This window comes from Harmonia axyridis, chromosome 3, assembly GCF_914767665.1.
Source record: "Harmonia axyridis chromosome 3, icHarAxyr1.1, whole genome shotgun sequence".
Taxonomy (NCBI): Eukaryota; Metazoa; Arthropoda; class Insecta; order Coleoptera; family Coccinellidae; genus Harmonia; species Harmonia axyridis.
The window spans coordinates 32,634,008-32,654,005 of NC_059503.1; the positions used below are offsets into that span (position 1 = coordinate 32,634,008).

Sequence of the window (19,998 nt, forward strand, 5' to 3'; positions counted from 1 at the left end):
TTGATTACAGGTTTACCGAATGATGAGAAAAATTAATCGATTCGTTTCATAATTAAGGGAAATCTATGCAATAATTTATATGTCGAAGATTGATGCCAATTTGATTGTCCTCAGAGCATTGACGGTTATTTGTAGGGAATGTTCGATCAATGATCTTATGACAGTCGTAATCATAAATTTTCTTTGATTATTTCAGATAAAATCCTAAATTTCCGAGGATATTTCTATCAGTATGCAAGGTGATTCATGGCGATGGCATATTAGATGTTTATGGAAAAATCGAGGGAAAAGTAATCATAATTTTGTGCTGAAAATTTGAGGGGTTGGGACAATGATCTATCTCCCTTAAATATTTTCCAAACTATAGTGTTTAAAATTTAATTATTTCATATCCAGCCTCCTATGCGATATTACCATTAAGCGAATATTTCAAGTGAAAAATGTATTTTCAATCCTAATATATTTCTCGCGATATTTCTGTTCAAAAATGGACATTCCATTCTGAGATTTTCAGAGTACACCAAGAAGGAAATTAAGGTTCTGACATAAAATGATATATTTAATGAATGAAGAAATCGATTGAAATTAGCTGGAAATAAATCGAGCTATAATATAAAATTTACAGCGCTTTTCAATAAATTACATTTACTAAGCTCTTGTTCATGTGCTCAAACAACTATACCCACCTACTGTTAGAACAACACACTGAATATAATTATTTATTAAATTACAAATAGAGCATTCAAACTAATTATTACGTTATGCAAGTAAACAGAATAATAATTATCTGTCAATATTTATGAATTCAGCTAGTACATATATAACTGAATCAGGCACCTCTTCTGATAAGAATTCAATTCAATAATTTATACGTATTCGTTAATCGGATATAAAATGTTTTTGTTTATTATTTTCAATAAAAAACCTTTGGACTCGGCCAACAAAAAAAAATTCTCGAAAAAATTCTAATGAAATTTTCATTCGGATTCAGGTAATAACGAAGGCTCGAACGGGGGTAATAACTCAGATAATAATGAGAGTAATAATGACCTCAGGTGCGAATCCTGCTGTTGTAATTGTTTCAATATTTTTTTCGTCGCGTGACGAGATATTTTGGGTTGAAAGAGGAGATAATAAACTATGCTGAAATTTGGGTGTAATTGTTGGAATTCCTAATTGAACTAATTTCTTACTAATCAATTTGGTATTATCTCGGATATTATATTCACATGAGATCTCAAAACGCTATCGTTTATGGCTAATTTCATGAGCATCTTATCCAAGTTACACTGATTTAATTATAATGAATCAACACATAAATTTTTTCATTGATTAGTGAATTAATTAGAATGTTTTCAACATAATACGAATTGATAAAAATTTGTTCAGATAACATCCAAAAAAAAAAAATGTGTTGATTCATGATAAATTGATTTTTCCGAGGATTTTTCAATTCTAATATGTTATTGATTATTCCGAGGATTATTCAATTATAAAATACAGGGGCAGATTCGACATGAGGCGACAAATGTTATTGGATCGATTAAAAAGATGGAATAAATCAAAAATATTATTTGAATAAATTTGAGAACCCTTCGTATAAATTAAAAACGAAGATCAAAACTTGTGTTGATAATATATTTTATTTTGTCTTTTTCTTTCGAGGGATTATTTTGAAAACTTGTTTTTTGATGAATTGAATATTTCGAGTAAAAATGAAAAAAACTAACCTAACTAAGCACCGTTTCATAAACAAGAATACCTACTAACATTATGGAATGTCCGAATGGACCTCAGCTTATACCTGATGCTTTTGTACCTAGAAAACGGAAGTGCGGTGCTACCCAATGTTTGAAAATTATACCCAGCTGTTATTGTTGAAGAATTGAAAAGAAAGAGAAGTGAGAAAAAATCTTTACATTCTTTTGTTGATGCCAAACAACAGGACAAATATACACAACAGTCAGAAATACAAATCTCTGTAACTAGAGGACGAAATTTGAGATGATCCTACAAAAAACCCGTAAATGGAATATCTATATATTCACATGAAGTTTTGCTTGAAACTACGATCCGATAATTTCGAAGTTTGGAATTAGGAGAATATAATCAATTTCTAATCAATTTCCCAGTTTTTAAGCATTATTTATAGGGAGCTGCAACATACACTGATATAATTCGAGATGAACATTGAAGTTCAAAATTTTTGGATTTTTTTTTCTCAATTCGGAGCCAATATCCACTAGTTTATAGCAAAATAGAGACCTAGCAGTTGAAGCCAATAGTGTATATTGATTTTGTCTATATCAACAACAAGAAGTTATAATAAATCAATCTAGAAGGCATCTTGGCAAAATTTCATTATATCGTAGTACGAAAGATAAATCTCAACGAAATCACATAAATTCCAATCCACGAACTTATTTTAGGACTCGTCTATCAAACTAGAACCAAACAACAAACCAGCTCAAAATAAAACCACTTCATTTCAATCTACAACCTTCTTTTCCCCAGCACAGCACTAATGTCCGACGGAAGTAACTTGGTAGTCATTATTTTCGGACCACCTGGTACATCCAAGAATGCTCCGCACGAATACAACGAACGCTATTTACCCAGCATTTCCCACAGCATTTCAACGTTCTCCCGTTACATTTCATTTTACTTCTGTCTACAAAACATCACCTGTTTATACACTACCCGGCTTCGAATACTTCAATATAACGAATTTTGTTTCATCCGGATCGAAGGACCAGTAGGAATATCGAAGAGAGATCATTGAATTTCGTAGATTATACCTTTGAGGGTAACATGAACTTATTTCGTCCTGTTATCACTTCCACAGGTAGAGCGAAGAAACAACAATTTGGATTCGACTAGTCGCTGAGCAATCTCGATGGTAAGTATGAAAAGAAAGAACGCTCAACCAGCAACAGTACAAGTTTATGTTACCGTTTCACGGGATGGGACATTCTGAACGCCGCGGCAGCTCATCAGGTGTACTGACCTTGAGTGTCGAAGTTAAATGTATCCTTTGCGAAGAGATGCTATCCACAATGGCACTGAAAAACACACACTTTTCTTTCCAGTACACAGCACAAAAGAGAAGAGCACTGGGGAGGAGAACTTGTGTCTGAAGCACACCGAGATTTCGTTCACAAAACGAGCAAATTCCACGCGCACCTGCTTTCGAACTAAGTCGAGCTTCGGAGAGAGATACACTGAAAACTTCCAAACAACGCGTCGAACGGCAGCAGCGTAGTCGCTTCGATGGTCTGCTCTGCGACAGGACAGATCCGCTACTGGAGTCGAGTCCGGACGGTGTAGATACACTTTCATTCAAGGCATCATCTCGGCCGAGCAAGATACGAAGCCAACAACCAGTCGACGTTGCCAGCCGAGGTGGTTTTCCATTAAAAGCTCTCCAGTGGAATTCAGGTGAGACTTCGTCGAGGAGTTTCGTTCCAACGGAGGGATAACCTCTGGTCAACGGGTGTTCTGCCGTGATGATTTAATGGTCCTAGCATTCTTTGAGTTGGCTTTTACTGGCGAGACATTGTAAGGTGTTCGTTCGGGGGGGTTTCCTTCTTTTACCCGTATCATTTTCCGGTAGAACTCTACAATTTTACTTTTTTTTTAGTTAGAGATACCGTATTTCACTAAGCTTTTTTAGTGTCTATTTTCATATCTGATTCTGGGCTAATTTCTGTCAGACATCATCATACCTACTAAGCTTTTTGGACGCTTGTTTCAGGGCCAATTACAGAGCTGACAACATTGCATTTAGTTTTAGTTCATTAATATCTGACAGATTTATAAGTTATTCTGTATCACTATAATTTTAGAATCAACAAAACATGCATTTAAATTACAAAAAGCTATTATACAGGGTGTAAAAACGAAGATGACAGATCTTTAAAAAAAAAACCTTTGAACATACACCTGCAAACAATGTTTTTTCGAGATACAGGGTGTTTGAGATTGATTTTTTTTAGTTTTTTTTTTCTCATAACCCTTCCCTTCACAAGATATTCAGCTTAAATTTGGCATAGCTATTCCAATTTGAAGTTTCGATCATGTGATATGCTTATTTTGAATCCAATCTACAGGGTGTTATTTTTTCTGGAACAGTGTCCGCTTCTTTCCTCCACAACTTTTTTTTTTGGTGGTCTACTGGTAGTTTGAATGAATATGAAAAGAAATTTTGGTGCAGTACTACACTTTTTGGTTTCTTGTAGTTTCTAATCGTATTTGCTACCGATTTCTAGAAAAAATTTCAAACAGTTCTGTAGTAATTCTCGAAAAAGTCCAAATAAGATCCAGTTAGTAGGCTGTGATGAATGAATTTATCGAAAGTTTTGATACTTATTTACCCAATTTGAAACGAACATTTCAAAAAAGATTCGATAAACTGGTATAATCATCACAAAATAGTAGGACTACACAAAAACCCTATGTATCTCGAAACTAAAGTGTTTGTGGGCTCATTCGATTCTCTCATCATCCTTTGTACTTCCAATTCAGGAAGAGCCTGTATGTAATGTATACGATGTCTCATCTAATTTGAGTTATGCCACATCGAACGCATAAAAAATAGAGTTATTCGACTTACATTTTGACGTTTAAAGGGGAAAAGTTAGGTTGAATTTTATGCTTATTCAAAAATAGACCGAAAGGCATTTTAAGCACTCCCTGTCAAGCTCAGATATGAATACCAAGAAGGCCTATAGCGTTACATAATTAGGAAATATCTCGGGAGATATCGAATCTGCCGTTCAGATATAAAATTTGCTTCTCGTCATTTTGTATTCGATTGGTGAGGGAAACTTCAAAAATCTCGCTATAACTTTGCATTGAAGAACATGTATGGATTACCCCTCAGAAATAAACCGTTTGAAAAAAAATTTTGAGCTCCCAGTAATTTTGTAATTTACTTTTTGGATTGAATAGGACCTAAAAAAATTGAATGAAGAGGATTTTCTTCTTTTCTGAAAACTACAAAAGCTATCCGCATGAAATTTTATGTAAAATAGCTTGCGATTCCACTTTGGTTCTTCTAGCTAGAGGAAGAAAAATCAATGAACCAATTCTGAAAAAATTCATAATTCCAAAAATTGACTTCTTAGAATAAAGAAATTCAGAGCAGTGTGTAGATACGATTGTACGTAACACGATATTCTCCAATATAGAGTCCTAACTTGAATGCATTCAATTGTTTCGAAGGTAGAATTTTTAAATAGTCCTAGATAAGAACATTATGGTCGCATTAGTGAAAGGTTAAGGTTAGGCCAAATTTTATGAGGTCATTTTTCAATTAAAAAAACTGAGGAAAAAACATTATATCTATGCGATAGGTGAAAATAATAGACCAAACTGTAAAATTTGAAGTGTTTTCAATTTTAGGGTACAACCATCTCCTGAGACTAACTAGAATTGTTCAATGAAACCTAAAATGTATATTTTAATCCCTAGTTCTACTTTCTTTGAAGGCCATCCAATAATAACCTTCAAAGAAAATGAATTCGCCTCTAGCGATATCAGGGGATTACGGTGATTGTTCAATAGTTTTGACCAGAAATTCATTCGCAATGATAGCCTGAAGGCAGGACTCAACGATAAAAAGAATTAGGAGAAATCCCTTCGAGCTAGAATCATAAAAAAAAATGTATTCTATTATTTTGCCTCTGAATTGAATAAACAGGATTTTCATAGTAGGGTTATGAATGCGGTGAAGCGATTGCTTGGAGACACATAAAAAAACTCTAAAATTCTAGTACGCAAGCAAAAAGATTTTTTCATTCGTTTATTATATTAAACAAATTACAAAACGTCCACTAAAATTTCAGGGGATGTTGAAAATTAAAGAATTCCAGTTATTATCTATCCCACCACAGTAATTTTTTTTTCAAAATATTAAAAGTTAATGCATGAACAGTAAGAAACGGTTGTTCTACCGCTTTGGTTCTACTCAGAATATGATCCATCAATTTTGTTGTCCAAAAATTGAGGAGAAGTCCCTTGAACATAAAATAAATGCTGTGATTTTGATTTGTTGATCTTTTCACTACAAATTGTTCCTCAAATTATTTTGAATTGATGAAACGTTCGACAAATGTCCCCCTTGGACCAAACACTAAACAGAATTATTGTTATTGAGAACAGGGTCATTTTGTTCGAGGAGAAAATAATAAAATTTTCACATAAAATTCGCACCATAAGATTGATAAAAGTGTGAATTAATAAATTATTCTACGTATAATAATCAACAGAAGAGGTTTAAATGAAATTCATCAACAGTGTTTCCACGTGCATGGTTCAATGATAAGAATCTTTTGGATTTTTCTGTTGTTCTACAACTCTGATAAGCTCCCGATCTTCGAAAAAAAAGATTGTTCGCTGTGTAGTCTTTGTTTCTATGCCCCCGCAAACTTAAGCTTATCATTTGTGATTATTTACCCAACAGATGAATAGTTGGACCCTACCGCCGAGTATGAAAATTGGTCGATAAGTAAAAATGAAACAAAATTCATCTGACAGCATTTTGGATAATATTGATCAAATGAGCAATTGTAGCAGATAATTGTTACTCAAATTAGACGTGTTAAAGAAACAATGAACAATATCGTTACCTTCTAATATTCTCTGTAGAATCCTCTCCTACCCTACATGACCAGTGATCACCACCCTTATACCCTCTAAGATGCAATTCTTGTCTCTATATTTTATATTTGTTTAAACTTTATATCTCGAATAACTTTCCTAGGAATTTTCTGTCATCTCATCTTGGAGATTGTGAATGAATTGGATGATTCGATCAAGGACAAAAAGCATATTTTCTTTTTTATGGAAAAAAAATACGAAACGTCACGACTCACGATTAAATGACCTGCAATAATTATTATATTATTTATGTTCATTTCAGTTCGAATACAATTGTTAGACAGAGATTTTCATTGTGACGAATGATGATAACGTGGGTAGGAAATACCATTCTGATTTCATACTCTATTTGATTTACAGCTTATTTATGATGTTGTTTATTGATTATTTATAGGTAACAAGGACATATGTGGAAATAGCTTCTATCTAAATATAGAATTGTACTTCTGATCAATCAGGAGAAACGGACTAATGATTCCAAATCAATGAACTCATTCCGAATAATTCAATTCGAAAAAAAACTCAACTTTTACACTCACAGTTCTTTTGAATTTGGCAATTTTTATTGGAGTCAAATGAATATGATGCTCCAATAAGGACAAATGAATTTTTTCAACTCAAGACTTCGGTTTATTTGAAAATCAAAATGATGAGTGAATTGAATTGAGCATTTTTTATTGTGCTATCATATCATGACATTTTTATGGGGATTATTTTGCCCCTAAAGCTTGTGTCAGTATCTCAGTGAATGAATAAGATTAATTTTGGAATTAGGGTGGAATTGGGGATATTCGATACAATTCTCCGTGAGAGAAAGTTCCTTGTAGTATCAACTAAAATTCTTCCTGAAATCCGAAACCACATATGGACCCCGGCAATGAAATGTCGAAACAAAAATCAATCACCCAACCCCCCGTAGGTACAGTCACTCAGTTCATGTCACCCTCACCAATATCACCAGCGTCCGGTAGTTATCCATTCACGTGAATCCTACGAAAAATCTTTACCTTTCTCACTATAGGTTCTCCAGGGCAGATTCATTTTGATTCTGGACGGAAATCGCTTAATAGATACTCTCAATTTTTGAAAAAGGCGTCGTATGGCAGTTGACTAAACTCACTGATTTAAAAAAAAAAATTGTTTAGCTTTTGGTAATATATAGTACTTTGAAAATTAAGAGGTTTTCCAGTTGCATCTTAATTCACTGATGAAAATTTTTTCATTATCATGGAATTACTACACTATTTTAATCCAATTATCATTTATCGCTTAATTATTTGATAATATTTTCATTTAGTAATATCTGAATATACTAATTGAAATACACGAGAATCGATTTTTTTATTCGAAAAAGATTGTAGGTTTTTTCACTAGAATATAAAAATGTTAAAATTCAACATTGAAATAATTGTGAAACGATCAATAGCGACGTCAGCTTTTAAGAATAGGGGCAGCCAAGAAAGGGCAATATGTTTTCAAGAGGGGCCAAGATTTCAAGGTCTATCTAGTTTATGTTGAATACCTGTTGTATTTTTCTGCTCAAGCTATATTTCAGGAGGGGGAATCAAAAATTTAGAGCGGTAAATTGGATCGATTCGTGAATAGTTTCAAAAGATGACCAGTTTTTTCAACGCGGGATTCGTACGCTGCCCGAAAGATGGGAGAAAGTAGTGGCCAGCGATGGACAATACTTTGATTCATAAATGTATTACCAATTTTTTACAATAAAGCCTCGAATTTTGGAAAAAAAAACGTCAGAAGCAAAGTTGTACGCCCATGTAGTAATACCATATCGCTTTCTTCGTTGGAAATATTTCCATTAATTGATATTCTGAATTTTCAAATCGAAATATACGAGAACGTATACACTTTTCTCTTGAAAAATTCTAAATAGATTGCTCGATAAATTGTAGATACAGGGTGTTCTGATTTGTTTCCGACAAACTGAAATGGGTGATAGATCACATCATTTCAAGCAAAAAAGTTCTTATGAACATGGGTCCGGAAATGCTTCGTTTCCGAGATACAGGGTGTTAAAGTTGAAAAAATAATTCACGTTTTCTTTAATATCTTTCGACTGATTCCAAATAATTGCATGAAAGTTGGTACATAGGGTTTTTTGAGGTGAGAAATTCTAATTTGTGGTCGATTTGGTGGTATTTTCTAGAGGGCGCCACTGGCAATCATTTCGTCCCCTTTAAACCGTTGCAACTTTTCTGTGCTACCCTGTACGTCATTCTGGACTAAAAAAAACATTCCCCTGACTTTTCTAGTTAAAAAAGGTATACCTCATTTAAGTTGCTAGGGGCAAACGTTTCAGAGAAAAACGCATTTAAAGCCAAATCCAAACAACAATTACATAGTATACCACTTCTACTTATTAGTGGGCAATAGAAAATCCGCATGCATTTCGCCTTAGAAATTTTCAAAATGAATTTAAATTGAATATTTGAATAGGAATAATTTCATGAAAGGATTTCGAAGCAGTCAAAACATATTAAAGAAAACGGGAATTATTTTTTCAACTTTAACACCCTGTATCTCGGAAACGAAGCATTTCCGGACCCATGTTCATAGGAACTTTTTTGCTGTGATCTATCACCCATTGCAGTTTGTCGGAAACAAACACCCTGTATGTATTCTTTATCCGAATTTAAACATTTCGAAATTCATCATTGAAATAATTGCCATACCATTGAAAAACCTTTCAATTTTCAAAGTGATATAAAACAAAAAACAATGAATTTCCAAGTGAAAAAAATCAAAAAATGAAAATAAAAAAAATAAATAAAATAATAAGTAAAATAAAAAAAATAAAGCGATAAAGCGATTTCCGCACGAAATAAAAATGAATCTGCACTGAAAAACCTGGAGAAAAAGGTATTGTACACCCTTAACCCAAACTCGGATTATACGTAGACTCGGCAACAGCGCAATGGCAGTCACCAACCCCCAGAACACCAGAATTCGGCACGGTCGGATCTTGAACGGAGTAAATGACGTGTATAACACAATGCATGTTTCGTACCTCGTAGGTAATTCTCCGGTTTTTCTCTCGCGCGCCAGTCGACCTCTTTTGTGTCCTCCCGAACAGAGCCAGACATCTGTCCCTTCGCGACAATAAAAACAAGAGCAGAAAGCGAGGGGGTGTGAGGTTAGACCGACCTTGCCGTTGTGCTCCAGTCAGTGCTAATGTGACAGTTGCCGATATTGTTATTGGTTATTGCTTTTCATTATTGAAGCTCGGACCCACGTCATATCGTTTGTTGAAGGTTTTTCATAAAGGGGAATTGAGGTTGACATTGTGTGGACGGATTTAATATTTTAGGAATACGGGCTGCCGAGTATACGACATGATATCGTGTTTGTTTCATTATTTCTATACCCCTCGTGAAACATTATTTTCATGTGAACGGGTGCAGAAAGAATGCGAGCTTCTATCCCAATTTTCTCAAAATTATCAGTTATAATCTCACAAGAGCATAGACAATATTCGATTATACACCGATTCACGAATAACGTCGAGTAAAGAGGTTCGTATAATCGAAATATATTGTCTATGCTCGAGTGTTATTCGTTACGATTATATAACGAATAATTTCAATAACTATAACGCGCTGCATTTTGATAGTTCAATGACATTTCACTGAGCTTGACTTTTTTTTTTGGCGAACGTCCAAGAATGTTACCTACTATGGAAATGATCACAATATGGCAGGATGCGAAACATCAACACGATTTGAAACAGAAAGGTTATCGGGTGTGTAGTCAAACTTGAACAATTTTAGCTCTTTATTGCTTCAGCCAAGCTTTCGGACAATAACTTGTCCTTCTTCAGGGCTACTGAAAATTACATAAAGTTGTAAAAAACACACAGAAATCAATACAGCAGAACTTACATCGAAGTGAGTCTTAAATGTTAAAATTATTACAATGTTCATATATAATATATAACTTGCCAGGAATAACTATAATTTTCTTAATCTTAACAACAGAATCAAACTAGTCAAATCTTAAAAGACATATGAACGAATAATGTCAAAGGTTAAAAACATAGAAAAAACACAAAGACAAGAGACACAGAGAGGAACGACAACAGAGGACGAGTGACGTCACTAAATGAGGAATCATAAGGCGTTTTAGGGTGAGAGAATCGTCTGTAATGCATAATCATCTACTTTGACTCATATTAATTAATTGAACGATGTTGCAATAAATGGAATTAATACCATTAAAATCTGAATAGATATTTAAATGTGTTTCATGGCTCATGATTTCAACCGCCTCCAAAAACTCTCGTTTATATTTATTTCGCTCAGATCTTAAGCACCTAGCCTCTGAGAACTCCATAGAATGTCCCGTTTCATATATATGTTTAGATAATCCGGTGGTTTGTCTCTCTTTTGTACAATCTCTAACATGTTCCTTTATTCTAGTATTCAAATTTCTGACAGTTTGGCCTATATATGGTCTATTACATTCCATGCAATCTATGGAGTAAATTATTCCAGACTTGTTGGATGTTGGTGTTTTGTCCTTCATTTTTGAAAATACAATTTTACCCAAAGTGCAAGACATGCGTGCAGCAATTATTAGATCTTGATTGTTTGGTACATGGTTTCTAAAAGTTCTTATACTTCTTATACTCGTTCAAATTCGTAATCGTATCCTTGTTTCCATGAAACTTTGCAGTAATTCAGTCTTTTGAACATAAATTTCAATTCAAAACAGTCTGGTCTGCAACACTTCATGAAAATGTAACATTTTTATCATTGTTTTGGAACAACTGTCTTTAGGAAACGAAATAGCATGGTTGAATATGTCTTCTCCCGATAGGTACATATATATATATATATTATATATTTGTTGGGTTTTCCAATGAGGGGTTTCATTTTGAATAACCCGCTATCTGGGCAGCTGTTCCCGTTGAAGCTGTCATATTTTGACATCTGACAAGTGAAAACTACGCCATTACTAAAAATGGAAAAATGCACGCTTCAAGAAGGCAATGAAATTGTTAGAAATCACTACAAAAACAATTAAAAAACTAAAGCACTTTTGGGTCGTCATGAAGCACCTTCTCAGCCGGCAATAGAGAACCCCTTGGAAAAATTTGAGTTGTTGGGACAAGTTGGTGATGTGAAGGATCGAAACCGATGACGAAGGTGCTATGCTTTACATAGTTGTTTCTTCCTGCATCATATAATTGTTTTGATATTCGTTGCAAATTATCGAAGGAATTCCGATATTTCGGAAAACACTGTGGTTTTCATTCCTGAATCATCGAACAGATTTTGCCCATTAACGAACTCATCACTAGTAAGTCTAAAACAATCGTTGATGCCCACTCTAATCTCAAAATATGAAAATTAGAGACATTTATGCAAAATAATAGCCTCCTGCCCTTTGAAACAAGGGCGCAAACTTTGAAAATTTCATGTTATTTGCCTGTTATTCTAAGACACGACAGTTTTACAATCATAGTAAAATTGTATTTTGTACCATTTCACCATTTTACATCCCATAATTCTCGAAAACTCATTTTAATATCAAATGAATCATGTAATTTCCAGCCTTCAAACTCCATGACCTAGTCTAGTCTATGTAGCGAAGAGTATTAAAGCTGCACCTACATTGGGTTCGATCCGATAAGTTAACGTCCAATTACAAACTACGCCAGAAGAGGAAACCTATGGGGGTACCAAACCACAAGGTCCAGATGGGACTGTCTATATACATAAATCCCGAGTTTCCGTATCGATGACTTCAGATCACTAACGATTCAGACACTTCAGCTGGTCGTCAACCGATTGGATCTAAAGAGAAAGGATTCGATGTAGGTTCAGACTACTTAGACTAAATATACTAAGAGCAGAATCACACTTATGTGCCGCAATACAATGTGGCCAATACAGTATCGAATTATTGCGTCTAACCACGCAATTGGGCGACACATAAGATTGTTTCTTCTTGATGAGCCTATAGAACGGTTTTTGTTTCATATTTCATGCGAATAACTATCATAGTTTCTGAGGACTGTCTGCAGTAGATGAAATCTCAATTCTAATCGCCCTTGGAGACTTTTAATATTCGAAAATCAAGTATGCTGACAGGTATCATACGTGTAGATAAGACCTGGTGAACTCTCAATTCTTATCACACTGGTCATCTTGAAGTGAAGCAGAAATGCTGGATCAGGATTGTATAGTGTCATCGATCGGAATAATCAATTTGACTGAATTATAACTGTACAGGGTGGGCTTTTGAATGAGAAGTAGTAGAAGTAGTATTTCTATACTAGATAGAGGAAAACTGATATGGGTATCTGAGTGCCAATTTTCATGAGAAACTCATTGGTTTGTTAATAGCACTATATTTATTATCTTCAGCTTGTTTTGTGGGGAAAGTTTATATTTTGTGTTGAGCAGCGAGTAGAGTCTCCCATGCAAATAACTTGCTTTTTTTCTGTTTTCTTCTGTTTGTTTGCTAAAGTTCATTCTTTCATCTAGAATTATTCCCAGATGTTTTGCTTCCTTTTTCCATTCTATCGCCTGATTTTTCTATTTTGACGTTTCCTGCTTCCTTCTTTTTCACTGTTGTCCCTCCGTAGTAGATTGCAACTGTTTTTGTCGTATATTCACTCTGAATCTCCATTTTTCGAAGTATTCCATCAGTTCATCCAGGTCTATTTATAACTACCTAGTATTTTTTTTTCTGCATTCTATTGTGATAGTAAATAACGATATCATCTGCAAACTGGGCTATTTTGCATCTATTCATTTTTGGTATGTCTGCCATGTTGAAGTTGAACAGCAGCAGTCCTATAACCGATCTCTGGGGAACTCTGGCCTCAATTTCCCTAATTGTCAATCTGGTTCGATCGATATTCACTCTAAATTTTCTATTTGCCAGGTACTATTGTATTAATCTCGTAAGTTTGATTGGAAATTTCATCAACTTCATTTTGTATATCAGACCTTGGTGCCACATTTTATCAGAAGCCTTTTCTATATCCAAAAATATTGCACCAGTGTCTGTTCTTTGTAGAGAGGTTCATTTGTGCCTTAATATTTTCAGTTAGTCGTACCAGTTGGTGGATCACTGAATACAAATGTCTTCAACGGTGGTAGGTACCTATTTAATCTAAGTATATATAAAACCGCTTGCACATTTACGTCAAACTTTAAACGTAAAATCACAGCCCAAACGGGACCATCTAGAGCAAAAATGACAAGAATAAGACCCCCCTCAAAATCGTCTGGAGATCCCGGGAAAAATCCCAAACCTTCGATTCTCCTCGCGGTTTTCGAGTTTGTTTTTATATAACTGACAACCCGCAGCCAACCCATCTAACCAACTCCCTCACCTGTGACCTGATTCTTTCGATTCATCAAGCCAAGTAGCTTGACATTTTAGCCAACCACTTGACTTGAAAAGCAAGCTCGTAATAAATTACATACTTGAGCTTGACTCGACTTGATTTTAGACTCAGATTTATTGCTTGGTTGATATCAACCTACTTGATATCACTTGAGCTTGATTTGCAACCATTTGTATTCTTTATATTTCGCGCTGTACGTCGCTAAGGCTGGAAAACACAGAAGATTTTCCTAATTGACGTGGAAATCTACTTTTTCGAGGTACATACTGCTTTGCATCTGCCAGCGTTCAATAAGGTGCATGCTACTTCGTTTGTTCGTCATCTTGGGTTGTGTTATGCGGTACTGATGATCCCTAACAAGGGTGAAACCGGTATATCGCTACTCTCCCTCGATGGCGTGCATTCTCCTTGGGTTACTTTCGATTTTGATTCTTACGTAATAACGTGGAAATCTGCTGTTTGATAATGATTATGTGGATGGCATTTTTGCCGAAACATTAGCCAGATAAGTAATATCTTTTGATATTTATATACGCTTGTAAATCGTATTTTTTCCCTTTTCCTTCAACAAATTTAAAAAAAGGCCTTATGTGTCTTAGTCCTGGATGGAAAATTATGAAATCAAACAAAGGCTGGAGGTTTCTCTATATTGAGAAACTTTATTTTTTTATTATTTTTTATTCTGTTATGATTTATAGTGAATCAATTCATGTTTATATTTAAAAAAAGTTGATATTTTTGGTTCTTTATACAATAACTTCAATAAATAAAAGAGTGTTTGCAAGGTTCCCTCCCATTTCATCATATTTTTATTGATGTGACACAAAACAATAAAACTGCTAAAAATCAAGTGGCTTGATGAATGAATACTTTAGATTGAAAAACAACTACTTGACTTGAAATCAAGTCAAGCTCAAGCCAAGTAGCTTGAAAAATCAAGCCAAGCAGTGAATCTCTAGTTCAGCCTCCCCAAATCGAAATCCTAGCTGTGCCATTGCTCTGGGTGTTGTTCTTTTAAGAACGATGGACTAGACCTACTGGCATAGTTTTATTAGCTTACTTCCATTTGTTCTATTGAGAAATTATTTTAACTACTTGAAATTTTCTCTAAATATGCATGTTAGTTTTTCGGAGTCAGGCTTTATTTGGTTAACGTTGTTATACAAGGGAATTCATTCGCGAATTTTAATAGAACTGGAGTATCAGAAACAAAACCAATGCGAGCCCAACCTCCACATCTCATTTCGCATGCATCGAAATCCCCAATTACCCGACATTTTCGGCTCAACCCTTCAAACCTCCGTCTGGCGTTCTCCACCAAACCCCCAACCCCGATCGATTGCATCGCCTATACCCTCTCGAAACTCCTAAAAAAAAAAAAATCCGATCCCGAAAATACCAGCGGTTCCGAACCCGCCGCGACGAGAAGCCCCACGCTAATGAGGCATTTACACCACTCCAGAGGACATCGGCCCGACGGCCTCTTTCGCCGGAGTGCATTCTGAAGAGGCAGCGCGAATGCAAGCCGAGCTCTCTCGCAGCAGCAGCAGCTCTCGTAATTATGCATTATGCTGGCCGTACATTTTTTCGCTTTTTCGGTACGAGGATCCTGATAAAATGTCTCCAGTTCCTGGCGAGGCCCTTTGTTCTACGGCTTTTGGCGAGGCCTGGCGACACTCTTTCACGTGGATATTTTTAATTGAAACAAAAAATGCCGTCGCATATCTCACGATCTCTCTGCGACATGGATTCTCGGATCAAAGGAGGCTGTATCGACGTCGAGACAATGACGGGGAGAGTGTTTTTCAGCTGATGGAAATGTTTCTCTGGGCGTCCGGGAGGAGAAGGTGGTCCTTCCGGGAGACGTTTTATATCGCGTGGTGTTGTATGGAGAGATTGGAATTTTTTCGGGTATTGTGGCGGATTTTTAGGCGGAGTTGAACGAACTTTCTTGACTTTTGGTCGAGAGATTTATTTTAATCTTCTGGTTCGCGAATATGGAGGATCTGATGCTGAGACTTCTGGGAATTGGTTTTTTTGGATTCGATTTTAGTATATATTGCTGATTGTTCACCAGTAACGCCCATGTGCACCAATTTGCTTAGTATAATACCGGGTTACGTAATGCAAGGTTGAATGTAATTCTTAGATTAATTTTATTGCGTGTGTACCGAGCATTACATACCTATGGCAGATTGAAAAATGGCCGATTATCACCAGCAACACTCTGCAGTTCTCGGGATTTTCGGTGGGCTTGGCAATTCCTGTCGAAACAATCGTCTTGGTGTTGTTTATACTGTGACATAAGACAACCATAATTTAACCTAAGATAATTTATAGTAATTGCTTTCTAATTAAAAATAGAAACGCCTGAGATTTATATATATTTGTACAACTTTGCTTCTGCCGTTTTGCAATAGACGAATGTAGCGGTAAGTGGTTGTCGAAATATAAAGATCGTAGATGTCATAGAATAAGCTTGTACATTTGTTAACATTAGGCCATAGAAATATTAGTCGATTTGTGTCTGGATCATAAAGTTATTCTCGATTAAACATGTCAGCTTACGAGCCACAGTCTCGTCATTTGCGGAAGGTTTTAATTTTCTGATTTAATATGGGGAAATCTGCGGCTGAGGCTCATAGAATGCTCTCAAATACCTATGGCGAGGCCGCTATTAGTGAAAGAACGTGCCGAGAGTGGTTTCAAGCAAGGTGATTTTGACGTCGAAGACTAGCATGGCGGTGGAAGAGAGAAGGTTTTTTGAAGATGCATTTGAAGGCATTACTTGATCAAGACTCGTGTCAAACGCAACAAGAATTGGCTGGATCATTGGGAGTGACGCAGCAAGCCATTTCGAAATGCCTGGAAGTCATGGGAATGATTCAAAATTCCGTCGCATATCTCACATTCTCTCTGCGACATGGATTCTCGGATCAAAGGAGGCTGTATCGACGTCGAGACAATGACGGGGAGAGTGTTTTTCAGCTGATGGAAATGTTTCTCTGGGCGTCCGGGAGGAGAAGGTGGTCCTTCCGGGAGACGTTTCATATCGCGTGGTGTTGTATGGAGAGATTGGAATTTTTTCGGGTATTGTGGCGGATTTTTAGGCGGAGTTGAACGAACTTTCTTGACGCTCGGTCGAGAGATTTATTTTAATCTTCCGGTTCGCGAATATGGAGAATCTGATGCTGAGACTTCTGGGAGTTGGTTTTCTTGGATTCGATTTTAGTATACATTGCTGATTGTACAGGGTGGGCAAATTTCGATGTTTTAGCACTACAACTTTTGAACCAGAGGAGATAGACTAAATCTGGTACCCACTTCTCGATTTCTTTTTCTGAGGAACTAACAAGGGGAGTATTCATTTTTGGCCACCTTCTTTTGTTTTCGAGTTATAAGCGAAAATTGGAAAAATGGCGATATCGAAAAACATTTATATCTCCGCTAATACTGATGATAGAGCTCTGAAATTAAAACATTATACAGGCACTTTTTTAGGTAGAATCCAGTGGCGTGCTCGTCTTTTCAAAAGGGTTTTCAATTACGAAGCTATGACCGAAAGCTATGTTTTTTCAAATGGGAACACAAGATTTTCGTGTCATTTTCTGAAAGCTTAATTTTTTCCGATTTCAAAACTATATAACATCGTATGATTCGTATCAAAATAAATAACAGAAAATGGTCAAAAACCTTTTTTTACTTAAGAGTCTCAATATTTCTATGGTTTCAACTGTTGATGAGCCTCACTATAACAAGAGCAGTGTCCTTCCGTCAATCTGATTATTTCTATGCTTTTCACTTATTTCTTCAAAATTCGAATCTATATTTATTTTATACAAATAGTTTCGAAAAGATAAACGAACTTGGAAAAAGTTTCCCAGGTAGCTTGAACACAGTTTCAAATATTCATCTATTGAAATATCGAGAAGAGGTGTCGACTGTGCATTGTGCAATTGTTGTCATTATTAGGTTAAATATTATTTCTTGATTGTCCCTTCGTAATTAAAATGTTGAGTTCAATCATATATATGCATTGTTTCATATGCTGTTTAAAATGGATTGGTACTTGTGAGTATTGATTCTGGAGACCTATGTAAATAATCTCCTGATACACATGGGCGCCCGCAGGGGGGGGCCAGGGGGGGCCATGGCCCCCCCTGAGATTTTGGATGCCTCATTTTTCAGCACAACACCTTCAATATTACTTTCTCAATCCAAAGGGCAAGGAAAAAAGGAAAGTAATAGATTCACAACTATTTTCCGGTTTTCAATGGAATTACATACTATACATATAATCCATAATCGGCAGAGGTATTTTTTGAATTAAAAACTTTTTTAGGCGCGTTGAGCACTTCTTGGGTGAAGAAAAATCATGGAACCGAAAGCACTCCATGCGTGTCAATTTGTTTATAAATTCATCTTATACACTGCGTCCGTAACCGTTAAGTATGGAACAAAATTCATTTTCAGCTAAACAGACCATTTTAAGAAATAATCCTGAAACATGTCGATTCTTTATTTTAATTTACCGTACTTTAAAATAATAATCTAATGTACAGTGTGAATTACTTTCGAGTAATGACGTCAGCGTCATTTTTTTTTAATGGAATACCCCCATTTTGACTCAATTTTCCGATTACTCTGGCTGAGCAGATTCCAAAAATGTATGACATGTTGATTCCAATTGGTACAGGGTGGACAAAAATACAATAGTTTTGTGTGTGCTAAAAAAGTAACTCGTAACATTCTTTATTACTTAAATTAACAATATTATCAAAAATACGGCAATTGGTTTGAATATAACACCCTGTAGTTTGTTACATTTTTAGATTGATAAAATGTATAAAAATAAGAAATAATTTCTTTCATATTCTGTCTGCCAGACCAAAAGTACCAAACATGTTTGGAAACAGCTCATTTTTATTAATCTAAAAATGTAACAAACTACAGGGTGTTACATTCAAACCAATTAGCGCTAGACAATAAGTATTTTTGATAATATTGTTAATTTAACTAATACAGAATATTATGCGTTATTTTATGAGCACACACGAAACTATTGTATTTTTGTCCACCCTGTACCACTTTTAGTGATCTTTTGAAATTCAGAGTAGACGCTGGTGATAAATATAAATACAGAAATAGAAAGAAACGGAATACTGATGTCGCCTATACGACAATCATGGATGCCTTATTGTTTTTCAATTATTTTCATTTTGCCCCCCCTGAGAAAAATTTCTGCGGGCGCCCATGCTGATACATGCATCTCAATACAACTCTTTCGATTGAAAAATTCGATCTTGTGGTTTCTCCGTTATTTCCAAATAAGATAAAAAATTTATAAAACATATCTAGATTCGAATTTTGTAGAAATAAGTGAAAAGCATAGAAATAATCAGATTGACGGAAGGACACTGCTCTTGTTATAGAAAGCTCCATTTTTCTGTGTTCATCAACAGTTGAAACCATAGAAATATTGAGACTCTTAGGTGAAAAGAGGTTTTTGGCCATTTTCTATTATTTATGTTGATCCGAATCATACGATGTTATATATTTTTGAAATCAGGAAAAATCAAGCTTTCAGGAAATGGCACAAAAATCTAGTGTTCCCATTTGAAAAAACATAACTTTGGGTCATAGCTTCGTAATGAAAAACCCTTTTGGAGATACGAGCACGCCACTGGATTCTACGTAAAAAAGTGCCTGTATAATGTTTTAATTTCAGAGCTCTATCATCAGTATTAGCGGAGATATAAATGTTTTTCGATATCGCCATTTTTCCAATTTTCGCTTATAACTCGAAAACAGAAGAAGGTGGCCAAAAATGAATACTACCCTTGTTAGTTTCTCAGAAAAAGAGATCGAGAAGTGGGTATCAGATTTTGTCTATCTCCTCTGGTTCAAAAGTTGTAGTGCTAAAACATCGAAATTTGCCCACTACACCACTAACGCCC

At 35.4% G+C, this 19,998-nt stretch overlaps 1 protein-coding gene across 8 annotated transcripts in view; it reads right to left on the bottom strand.

The window, feature by feature from the left end:
• The window catches only part of LOC123676680 (ephrin type-B receptor 2), a 364,540-nt gene that overhangs the window by 210,926 nt on the left and 133,616 nt on the right, over positions 1-19,998 (bottom strand). For 2 of the 8 annotated variants that reach the window (XM_045612783.1, XM_045612791.1), the window contains exon 1: positions 3,008-3,326. The exons of 2 other annotated variants lie outside the window; for them this stretch is intronic. The gene's annotated coding sequence lies outside the window, so the exon portion shown is untranslated. Of the gene's footprint in view, positions 1-3,007; positions 3,328-19,998 lie in introns of those variants that run through there. 4 more of the 8 variants (XM_045612789.1, XM_045612790.1, XM_045612788.1 and 1 more) reach the window with 4 other exon arrangements.